The sequence below is a fragment of the Bubalus kerabau genome, chromosome 6 (genome assembly GCF_029407905.1).
Source record: "Bubalus kerabau isolate K-KA32 ecotype Philippines breed swamp buffalo chromosome 6, PCC_UOA_SB_1v2, whole genome shotgun sequence".
Taxonomy (NCBI): Eukaryota; Metazoa; Chordata; class Mammalia; order Artiodactyla; family Bovidae; genus Bubalus; species Bubalus kerabau.
In genome coordinates this window covers 11,240,611-11,252,840 of record NC_073629.1, presented here as the reverse complement: position 1 = coordinate 11,252,840, position 12,230 = coordinate 11,240,611, and the positions used below count along the sequence as shown (strand labels likewise).

The following is a 12,230-nucleotide window of genomic DNA, read 5'->3' as shown; positions in this document are numbered from 1 at the left end:
AGAGCACAAGTGACAGCTGGCCATGTCCTCTGGTCACCTGTCCACAGCCCTGAGTTGGAGAGATGCTGACTCCCCAGCAGTCAGGAGGAGAAGTGAGTCTCCTCAGGTTTCCCGAGTTCACCTGAGGTGGAGGTCAGTTCCCGGCTCAGGCGGTTCCCTCTAGCTAATAGACTAGAGGCTGCAATATGAAATAGAGAGAGCCAGACCAGCCCAAAATAGAAAACCAATTCGACCAAGCTCCCAATCTTCCTGACTGTGGCCCATTAGATGAAGCAGGGAAAGAGAGCTGAAGTGGATGCAGGATGAGCGAGCTGGTGAGAAAACTGCTTGCTGGAAACCAAGAATTATGAAAAGAACATTCCGATACAAACCTCAAAGCCTGTCTGGCAAGCAGGAAAGGCTGCGAACTTTGCAGTCAAGACCACTGAAGTGTAAGACCTTGACTTTCTGGGGACAAGTTCGTCTCCTGCTGATAATTAGCATGCTTCTGTGTAGTTTATTCCACTGAGACGAAGAACAATGATCACATCTCACCTGGTAGAGGAAGAAGTGAGTGATGAGCCTTGGCACACACACAAAAGCCTATCCTTTGGAATACAAAAGGATAGCCGACATAGACAGCACAGGTCCTCACCCTCTACAGGACCCCATCCACCTCCTGACCCATCTTGGTCAAGGTGAGTGTTACCTTCGAGGACAACTGGACTTTTCCTTATCAGCATATGGGATGATCTGCCTTTTCATGTGCTCAGAGGTAAAGGAATGGAGCCATAGTGGTTTCAAAACCTATGGCCAGGCATCCCAGTCACTCTTTGCCAGTGATTTTTCTGCGAAGCAAAGGATTCAAAGGCTGTGTCAGGCTGAGCGGAGAGATGTAGCAGGCATCTGAGCCTTCGCTAGACAATAGAAAATTAATAAGGGAGGAACAGGGAAAGAACAAAGAGGGAGGAGACAGAAAAAGAGAGGAGGTCCAGGATTCCTAAGGAAAGGGGTTTTCTTTCTCTTCCCAGAGCCCCCAGAGAGGAATAAATATAACTATCAACCTAGCATGACAGCATATAAAATAAAAGAGGTACCTGCCAGGTGACCATCTCTGCCGGGACTCGAACCCGGAACCTCTGGATTAGAAGTCCAGCGCGCTCGTCCATTGCGCCACAGAGACCTCACCACACACACAGCATCAGCACCAGAACTGAAAAAGCACATACCTTCTGCATCACCGAGCCATCTCAGCATCCTGCTCTCTGAGCGGTGGGGGGACAGGGACAGCTGGAAAATCTGGAGTGGAGATCCACCAGCCGGCTCCATCAAAGCTTTTCTCAGTACCCTGGGTCCTGGGGTCCGCAGAGGATCGGAGGAATGTGAAAGTGGTCATTTCCCCAGTCCCAGAATCTCTGATGGAGTAGGACAGAGCGTGAGTCTTTGCTCTTCAGTTCCTCTCCATCCCTAAGGGAGGTAGGGAGACCGTCTTTCTATTCTCATGCTAATTAAGCAGAGTGCACCCAGTCCAGGAGAGAAACCCGAAGCCTTCTCTACCTCCACCCCTCTCTCTCTTTGTGGTTTCATCCCAGTCCAGCTATTCTCAGACAGGGGCTGGGCAAAGCTGGGAGATTTAGGAAAACCCTCGATCCCTGAGACAAAGAAGCTTGCCTCCGTAAAGAAACAGTGTGAACGGCAGCAAAGACTGGCAGGGAAACTGGGCTCCAGAAGACGGTACAGTCCTCAGCTTTGAGAGCTGTATCTATGGAGCCTGGGAAGAAGGAACGGGAGTCTGATATGATGCTCCTTCAGCATCCTCTCTAGAATTAAGGACGGGAGTGGAGACGGAGCAGTGGTCTGTGCGTTTGAGAGAGAGACAGAGACAGAGAGGGAAGGTGGGAAGAAGGGCACACGGGGGGAGGGTGAGTGTGGCAGCTCTGTAATGAAACACAGATGGTCTTCAGCAACCCTCCACCAATACCTGCCTCCCTTCCCCCACCTTCCCCAGCTCCAAGTCTGCCTTTCTTTCCTCCAGGTCTGTCTTACTTAAAGACTGAGGATTTCTCAGCTGCTTGGGCTTGCTAGAGGTGACCCTAGACAATCAAACTGACCATCACTCCATAACCTTATATAAAGACTTCCATACCTACCCCAGATCAAATAAAACAGTTCCTATTTTTAAAAGCCTCCTAGAGAAAACAATGCCACAATCACTGTTTCCACTATGCCAGTCCTTCTGAAAGTCTAATCTAAGTCCTTCTAACCTCACCTTCAGCTCATCTTATCCTATTTGATTCCCAGACACATCAGGGGACAACTGGCCTCTGTGTTTCCAATGACAGTACATTGATCGAAAGACTCTGATTCAGTGTTCATGACCCCAGTCCCACTCAGAAGGTTACAACTAGAGTAAAGTGCTGCTCAGAATCCCCTTCTCCCCAACCTCAGTGTGTGCTTCTAGGGCTACAGCTCTGGTCACTGCCCCCTGCCTCCGATTATGGCTCAAGATACAGGCGATGGCCAAGTGAGGAACAGCATGACAACATGAAGGGCTTCAATCAGAAGATCTTAAAGGGCCCTTCTAAGACTGGATCCTAGGGTAATAGCTCATACTTCCCTACCCGTTCCTCTAGTCCCAGTGATGGGATCAGGGAGCAAGGTGATTCAGTCAGGCTGGGATGCAAAGTCTAACACCTGGGGAAAAGCAGCCACTCCAATCAAGCTTGCCTTTTGTCTAGGACCTAAAGAGAGGAGCTCAGAAAAGTAAAACAGCTAATGCATATTACAAACCTAAAGCAAGGAGGCACAGGCGCACCAATCTTAATACGTTCACCCTAGACAGCTCCAAGAATCTGACACATAGAACTTGGTGCTGGCCAGAGACTGTACTACTTTGAGTGGGCAGGAACAAGGTGCTAGTCAGGGAACTCATGAGGAGGCCCACGTGCTTGTAATGCAAACCTCGATGCTCAGGCCAGCCATGAGCCCCACAGGCACGAGGAAAAGGAAAGCCTAGGTTATCGGGATACTTCCCACCAGACTCAGTCAGTGTTCTCTGAGACACGATACATCCTCTGCTCTTCATAGAGATTGAGCCCCATACCCAAGAAATCTACCAGTCCCGAGATCTGCCCAAAGCTTCACTACCTTAAGAGATCATGTGTTCCCCACAACCTGAGTGAACAGCCCCAGTTCTCCAACTCCCTCCAGACCTTCAGTCACCGTTTGAAATGTTCACACTTGGGGCTAGGGCATACATCGATGAGAGATAATAATGACATGGTCCCATCCTCAAGGATCCCATAGGTAGATTCTAATCTAGGAACTACTCTGAAAGACGGACAGGAAAAGATGGAATTGGTCTTGCTGTTTGTTGCTGTTCAGTTGCTAAATCCTGTCTTACTCTTTTGTGACTCCATGGACTGTAGCCCACCAGGCTCCTCTGTCCGTGGGATTTCCCAGGCGAAAATACTGGAATGGGTTGCCATTTCCTTCTCCAGGGGGTCTTTCCAACCCAGGGATCAAACCTGTGTATCTTGCTTGGCAGGCAGATTTTTTACCACTGAGCCACCTGGGAGGATGGAATTAGTCTTATTGCCCAGCAAATAATGTGCTGATTTTCCAGGTTCACACTAACCAAACAGCCAGCTTCAGTAGCAAGCTATGTAGTTTGCTTGCTTCAAAACTCCAAGAATGTGACTTAACTTCTCAATCTTCCATTTCCTCATTGTAAACTGGGGGCAATAAAAAACACTATTGAGAAAGATGAGCTGAGACTTCAAGATGTTGTCCCCCTCCTTCCTCTGTCCCATGAGTTATACTTCTTGACTATTTAGCCTGAGTTACCTCCTTCCTCATGAATATCCTTCCTTTATCCCTCCATTACTCCCCACCTCAACCTCTCCATTCTACCAAAGAAACACCCCTCCCCAACAAGAGTCTCTGCAGGACCCTTTACACTTATATTCTCTATCAACAAAAATATGCTGGACTTTGTCCAAGGGCTTTTATCAAATAAGAGACATTTCTCTGACGTCTATTATTTCACTTTAAATCCATCAATCAGATAAAGCTTCTTGATAAGTGTGAATAATGTCTCTCAATTAGGTTTTTAATTTGAAAATAAGGAGGGAAACAATCAAAGGAAGTGGTAGTTTTTAAAGGAGAAGGAAAGATAAGGTTAAGCCATCAAAATGATTAAAGACAGTACATCTTTTTCTTCTCTAAGCTAGGTATGTCATTTGTGTTTATGTAAACCCTTAAGAAGATGAGTACATTCTCCTTCCAAAAAAAATTTTTGTACTGATTGAATTCTCCAAAGATCTATGACTCAAGCATTACTCATACCTCTAATTGAATACCACCCTCTGACCCCACAGACACACTGGTGATGCTCATACCTTATTTCATTCATAAAGTGTTGCTGGGATACACGTGATAAATGCCAGAAACTTCTCCCGCTGGCCCAGAAACAAATACAATTAAATCCCACATCCTATCTTGGCCCTGCTTACAGCTTCCCTATACCTATACCAACAAATCCATGTTCTAAATGCTAAAGGATATTAGATGGAGGAGGACAGTGTAACCGTTTGGAGAGTATAGCCTTTACACACTATACTTTCATCTAGTCCCTGCTGCTGCTGCTGCTGCTGCTGCTAAGTCACTTCAGTCGTGTCCGACTCTGTGTGACCCCATAGACGGCAGCCCACCAGGCTCCCCCGTCCCTGGGATTCTCCACTGTCCCAAATCTTATCCATTCACATGAACATGGGCACATTCTCCCAAAATGGTTTCCATATACCATTTTCCAATGTCCCCAACAACTATCTTATTTTCTCACCCCTAAAAGTCAGCCCGTCTCATTCCCCTTGTCAGCACCTCCCAGGGAGGTTGAGAAAGGTGTTTTGCAAGGTCAGGCCTGTGGGGCTAGGCCCTACTCTGCAGAAGTTACAGGTGCTCAGTTTGTAATTCCCTACTCTTTACACAAGACAATGGGGACATACCCATAAAGCAAAGGGCCTTTGGTTCTTCTCCAGACACTGCATCTTTGTTGGGCCTTGCTCCCTGTCATTTGTCTATTTCTCTCATGAATTTTTCTAACCCATGATAATAAAGTTTGTATGTTCCTAAAGCCTTCTATTTCCTTCCTTCTTCAGTCAAGACTTCCCTGGTGGCTCAGATGGTAAAGAATCTGTCTGTAATGCAGGAGACCTGGGTTCAATCCCTGGGTTGGGAAGATCATGACTGAGGAACTTCTATTTTTTTACTTTCAGTCAAGGAGCTTGACTGTAGATTGCTTTTTCCCTCCTCATCTTTTCCCTGTCCTTTTAAGTAGAAAGAAGTAATATAATCCAGGTAATAACTGAGCTTGTAATCAAGCCAAAGGAGCACAAATAGAGAGCCAATTTTGCTTTAATCACAACATTCGACTTTCAGACACCATTCTGGGTCTAACTCAGTCCCACTTGGGATATCCAGCCCTTTCAAGCTTCCTGGAAAGTAGACCTAGAATCAATCTATTTCAAAAATGGGCTAGACTTCCAAAGGATTACTCAAGGTCACAGTGGAGATACTGAGGTCAACCTCTTGTGCGGGGTCGGGGGAGGTGGTCTGAGGAATGCTGAAGAATCTGGAGATAGAATCTCCCCTTCCTGTATGCTTCTACCTCCCATCATTTTCAGCTGACTAGAAAATTCTAGAGAGTATATCTCCAAGGATATGAAATGCTCTGTTTGGTCAAAAAGTATGAGGAAGCTAGCTGTTGCTGTTGCTGCTGCTAAGTCACTTCAGTCGTATCCGACTCTGTGCGACCCCATAGACGACAGCCCATCAGGCTCCCCCATCCCTGGGATTCTCCAGGCAAGAACACTGGAGTGGGTTGCCATTTCCTTCTCCAATGCATGACAAAGTGAAAAGTGAAAGTGAAGTCGTGTCTGACTCCTAGCGACCCCATGAACTGCGGCCACGAACTGCAACCTACCAGTCTCCTCCGGCTATGGGATTTTCCAGGCAAGAGTACTGGAGTGGGTTGCCATTGCCTTCTCTGAGCAGTGTCTAACAAAACAAGAGGAAGTGGGCTGACACATCCCACCAGATTTTTCTGGGAATTTGCTGGAAAATGTTCTCAGCTTTACCCAGGTTTTCCTCCTAAATGTGTAATTTCTGGTATTTCCTCTCTAGTTCAACACTCTTCTCTTTAAAATCCAGGCTCTCTCATGATTTCCCTGGCAGTCCTGGAGTTAAGACTCCGAACTTCCAGTGCAGGGGGTGAGGGCTAGATCCCTCAGGGAACTAAGATCCCACATGCCTCCATTGCTAACTCTAAGTCGTCCCCTTCTCATGTGTTCAATACTAACTTCCCTGTCATGTCTTCCCACTGTTTCTTCTCCTCACCATCTCCACCAGTTTCTCCTTCTTCCTCAGGGCACATCCACCTTAGTCATTTCCTGATTTAAACGCCCTTTCCCCTCTGTGCACACCGCTCCTCACTCAGGTTCATTTCACTACTTCCCACATTCTGCAGCTGCCATTCCCTAATCCTTTCCCACCCAGTCACCATCCTCTGCAAGGCACAATTTCTTGGCCCTTTCCCTATCTGTTCTCATCTCCCCTTGGATCCATCTACTCTAAAACTGTTGCCCAAGCTCACTGTTCCTGGTCTCTCCCATATTCAGCCCACTGCTCCTCTCTGTCTTTGCCCTCCATAACCACTATCCCAAAGGTTTTTTGAGTTTCCCAGCCTCTCACGCTCCTTGACTCTCACCATCTCAGTAGACTGTCACTTGGCTCCAGAGTCTTGATTTTGTCTTTCCTTCATCCCCAGGCTCTCTTTTTCCTTCCTCCAGATTTCATGTCCCAGATCTCTTTCTTTTCCGCCCATCTTCCTAGTCCAGACCTTTTCTCCTTCTTAAATCTTCAGTTTATAGTTCTTGTTCTGAATCTCTCTACCCAGTCCACACAGATGAAGATTCCTGAGGGTTGTCCAGAATGACCTGCTGGTCCTTCCCTTCCTTTCCATTTTCGCCTCTAGACATCCTGGAATCTTCCTGTCTCCACGACACACCTGTGTCTCTTCTAGTTCTTAGATCGCGGCTCTGTGCACCGCTGGCTTTAAAACCAGGAGGCCCCAAATAGGGCCCTGCTAATCCCCATGGCATTTAGTTATCAGAGGACAGGCTGGCAACTAGGCCTCTTAATTTTCATAGTGACAAGGGGCCCTTGATTCTTAAAAGGTCAAATGCTCTAGGCTAGAGGTCAAAGAATTAGAAGATGTATTCTTAAAACGCCAATTACTCTGTAGTCATTGGCCAAGGGATTCAAGAACATTGGTTTTGCCTAATATTAGGAGTAAACTGGGCTTCCTTTCTCTTTTGCCTACCTCAGCTCCACTTTCCATTCAGCCAGGAAGAAACCTTGAGGTGAACACAGCAAAGCAAACTCATAATGGCCAGACAAGAACGGTACTCATCTTTTACAATACATCAGTTTAATTAAACCAAAAAATACATCCATGAAAGTTTCAACTCCAGGAACTAAATTTGTCCTTATGTAAGGACCTTCTGCTTGACAAGCGATTGCTGTTGTAGTTGTTGTTGTTCGGTCACTAAGTGGAAGTGGAGTCGCTCAGTCGCGTCCGACTCTTTGCAACCCCGTGGACTGTAGCCCACCAGGCTCCTCCATCCATGGGATTCTCCAAGCAAGAATACTGGAGTGGGTTGCCATTTCCTTCTCCAGGGGATCTTCCTGACCCAGGGATCGAACCCAGGTCTCCCATATTGCAGGCAGATGCTTTAACCTCTGAGCCACCAGGGAAACCCTGTTCAGTCACTAAGTTGTGTCCAACTCTTTGTGACCCCATGAACTGTAGCACACTAGGCTTCCCTGTCCTTCACTATCTCTTGGAGTTTGCTGAAGTTCATGTTCATTGAGTTGGTGATGCCCATGACAAGCCATAGCAACATCTGTACTATACAGTCTATCCTTACACGACAGTCCATTACTACCTGCAGAAGACTGGGACTTCTAAAGCCTGAGCTTTCCAGTCCCCACACTGGAAACAGGGTCACAGGAAAGCATTTTACCTTGAGTAAACCAGTTGGTCTCCTCTAGTTTCAGTTTCTCCTCCTTTAAAAAGCGGCAGCTGAATTTCCAAGGTCCTTCCTCGTGCTATCTATGATTCTAAGAGTCATTATTAACAATAGACATAATGATGATAAAATGATTTTGAACTTCTTATCTCATTTTAGCATCAGAACAGCCCTACATTATGGAAAAAGTGATTATCCTTATGCTCCTTTTACAAAAGAAAAACCTTGATGAAAGACACCAAGTGACATGCCCAAAGTCACTTGGCTCAGAAGTGGTGGGGCTGGGGAGCTGTGTTCCGACCTCTGCCACCACTCCACAGGAGGCATCCACTGAGAGGCACGGGGTGCCTGGATAATTTGTCCCAGGAAGTGAGATTCTGAGAATTTTTCCCACATTTGTGTTCAGAGGGGGACAGCCTAAGGAAGGACAAGAGGGCCAGGTGGGCCTGGAAACGGCCCCAGGGTAGAGGAAGAGATAGAGGCAGAGGAAGAAGCTATGGCGTTTAGAAGACAGACAGCAGCATTGGGTAAGGCAGCTCTATGTAGGCCCCCATTTAGTGACTCACTCCCCTTTCAGTTACCTTAAGAAAAACACAGGAAACTTTTATCTGCCATCCAGATAAATAAAATAACTTGCTTGAGATCAGTCAGTTCATCATTGATAAAGCTGACACTTAGTTCCAGGTTTTCTGACTCCTGCTTTGGTGCCTTTTTTTAAAAAATCAATCATCAAGACATCTTTTAATGAAATACATCAACTAACAGGTAGGTGAAAGCACATTTTAACAGATCAGTCCTTAGATAAAACATAGCACTCATTCATCTCATATAAATGCAAAATTTTAAAAGCACTTTTTTTTCCCAGGACTTCTCTGGTGGTCCAGTGGCTATGACTTTGTGCTCCCAATGCAAGGGGAGCACAGGTTCAATCCCTGGTTGAGGAATTAGATCCCACATGCCAAAATTAACACCTGGCACAGCCAAATAAAAAAATTAAAAAAAAATTTTTTTTTCCTTGTAATAAGAACTTTTAGGATGTACTCTTAACTTTCATACATAACAGAGCAGTATTAAACTTCAGTGCCGTTTTTATTCCTTTATGGTATCACTGCAGAGAAGACGATGGCACCCCACTCCAGTACTCTTGCCTGGAAAATCCCATGGATGGAGGAGCCTGGTAGGCTGCAGTCCATGGGGTCGCTAAGAGTCGGGAACGACTGAGCGACTTCACTTTCACTTTTCACTTTCATGCATTGGAGAAGGAAATGGCAACCCACTCCAGTGTTCTTGCCTGGAGAATCCCAGGGACGGGGGAGCCTGGTGGGCTGCCGTCTCTGGGGTCGCACAGAGTCGGACACGACTGAAGCGACTTAGCAGCAGCAGCAGGTGCATGGTATCAATGAATCACTCTTGAATCTTCAACACAGTCGTTATGCATTGGGTATGGTGAAGGGGAGGGAGAGGAAGACCAAGATGCTAAAATCAGTTAAGTATTCAGACTAAACTGATAAATTAGAAAATCAAAAGTATTGAATAAACTCTTCCCAGGACCACTGAAGGCTCCAAATGGAAAATGAGTTTAAAATAATTGCCTCATTTTTAACCTTATGCATCAGTTGAATTTTTACCACATGCTCTTATGACACTAATAAATTTTTTAAAATAGTTTGAAATTAAATTGATAATGCTAAGTGAGTACATGCTAGCTCTTTATTGTCTATGTTTCTGGAGTCTATAATTTTTGTCAGCCCTCTCCATCTGTAATTACATAGATTCATAAACTCGTGACCGTAGAAATTAAATTACTTATCCAAAATTACAAAAATAGACTAACCATTACGGTGCAATTGGAAAACTACAGACTTTAAAGACGGGGTTGACCAAGGTTTGAATCTCAGCTCTCCAACTTACTACGTGATGATGGGCACCACAGGGCACCTAAATGAACCTCTCTGAGGTTTGAATTACTCTTCTGATTTCTACAAGGCACACAAAGAATAATACCTTTAAGGAGTGAATGAGATAAAGGATGAGAAAATACTCAGCAGACTACTGCCAGGCAGCCTCCATTTTTATAGAGAAGAGCTTAGGCTCAGGCTTTCTTCTCTTACCCCCTACCCATTCCTCAATTGACTTCAATCGGGATAATGCAAAAATGCCCTCGCCACATTCGACAGTCTCACTTCACCTTTCTGCAGCATTTCACACCACTGACCACACCTCTGTTCTCTCAAAAATGTTCGCTCCTCTGGTTTCTGTGACAGATATTGCTCTCTTCTAATTTGCCACCCACTTCTCAGTGCCCCCCACCCCCGCACTTTCTTTTTCAGCCTCCTTCAGGAGGCCCTCCTCTTCCTTCTTAGATATCAGTGTTCTACAGAGGACGGTTTATCAGACGGCCAGTCAGAATGTTTAGCAGCATTTGCATAGTATTAAATAGAAAAGAAATGATAGGCTAGGATAAGACAGGATGACACAAAAAAATATATCAGAGGGCATCACTGTCTAAAAGGACTCTATACTGTTTCATAAAATTTTTTGTTTTAGTTACATGTACATGGATTTGTGTGAGTGTATGTGTTCTGGGGCATAATAAAAACTAATTTTTTTTCTGTGGGTTGTGGTCAAAAATACTGCCCTAAAGTATGCCTTTCTCTCTCCTCATATTTTCACCATGAATGATCTTAAACACCCCCACACCATATACTACCAACTATGAGCTAAAAATGCCCATACCCGTATCTGAAAGCCAGACATCTCACTTGAAAGCCAGGTTGATATATTTGGCTGCCCTGAAATAGCCATCCCTATGTGACTCGCAGGAATCTCAATTGTAAAATGTACAAATCTGAGCTTATAGTTCCCCATCAATCTTCTGCTCTTCCTGTTCCACCTATCTAGCTAATGGTGGTGCCGACTCATTTATTAATTTATTTATTCCACAGGCCCATAAATACATATCATATACCAGGAAATGTGCTAGGCATTTGAGACAAGAGATCATGAAGATACTGTATCTGCTCTGGATTATGGTGAGAAATAGAAAATAAACAGAATCATAAAACAAAACAAGCTGAATGACTGTGAGGTAGGTCCAGTGTGCTATAATATCCAAAAATATGGGCAAACTAATCCAGGCTGCGAGGCCTGAGTTTCCCAGAGCTGCAGACCTAACCTGAGTTCTAAAGTAAGAACTGTTGTTAATCAGAGCAAAGGAGGTTGGGGCAGGGAGAATGTATGGTTGTGTGTGTGCTGGGGAAACACGGATAGGAAGGCACACTAAAGACTTTGGAGGGGTGACAACAAGCAAATATATAGCTCTGTGTGTGATACTGCAAGATACGAGGGGTTGCTCAAGTCCAAAGGCTCAGGCAGGGAATGACAAAGAATATGGCTGGAAAGACCACATCTTAGAGACCGTTATATGTCATGTTAAAGGGCTTCAATTTTCATCCTGCAGCAGATGCAGAGGCAGTGAAAGGTTTTAAGTAAGGGAGAAACTATGATTTGATTTGCATTTTTGATAGATCACTCTGGATGTTGCATGGTAGATAACTTCAAGAGGTCACAGCGAGGAGGCTTTGGCAGTCATCAAGGTAAGTTATGATGAGATCTGGACCCCAGAAATAGAACTGATTACACAACAGAAATTGGAAAGAAGACTGATTTGATATATCCTGGGGAGAAGGAACAGACCATCCAGTCACTTAAGCTGGAAACATGGAGCCTGTCAAAGCTCTTTTCCTCACCTTTATCTTCCAAATTTAATCAGCTACTGAGTTCTACCAATTCTGCCTCTTCACTAGCTCTCACATCTGTCCCTCACTCTCCATTCTCACTGCTTTTAGTTCCTTTGTTTTCCTCTTTTTAAACCATGGTGATTTGAAAATTCAGTAAATTTAGTAACCCCTCACTTGTCTACCTGTACCCATCCCTTTTCCCCTTCCACCCATCTGCCATGCCACCAACAAGAGCAATTGTGATTTTTCTGGAAGGTGAAACCCCTCAGTGTTCCCCTGTGGCCTAGTTCAGTTGAGTTCAGTTTAGTCACTCAGTCGTGTCCAACTCTTTGAGACCCTATGGACTCAGCATGCCAGGCTTCCCTGTCCCTCACCAACTCCCGGTGCTTGCTCAAACTCATGTCCATCAAGTCGGTGATGC

The 12,230-nt window shown here is 45.2% G+C and overlaps 1 protein-coding gene and 1 non-coding gene across 2 annotated transcripts in view; both read right to left on the bottom strand.

Annotated features, from left to right (window-relative positions):
• The window catches only part of LOC129654576 (gamma-interferon-inducible protein 16-like), a 202,387-nt gene that overhangs the window by 154,793 nt on the left and 35,364 nt on the right, over positions 1–12,230 (bottom strand). The window contains exons 4-6 of the mRNA XM_055583883.1: positions 1,209–1,446; positions 689–827; positions 372–534 (exon numbers count right to left, since the gene is read on the bottom strand). The gene's annotated coding sequence lies outside the window, so the exon portion shown is untranslated. The remainder of the gene's footprint in view (positions 1–371; positions 535–688; positions 828–1,208; positions 1,447–12,230) is intronic.
• On the bottom strand, positions 1,089–1,162 carry TRNAR-UCU (transfer RNA arginine (anticodon UCU)). Its single transcript has one exon. It is a non-coding gene; the product is annotated as a tRNA-Arg (tRNA).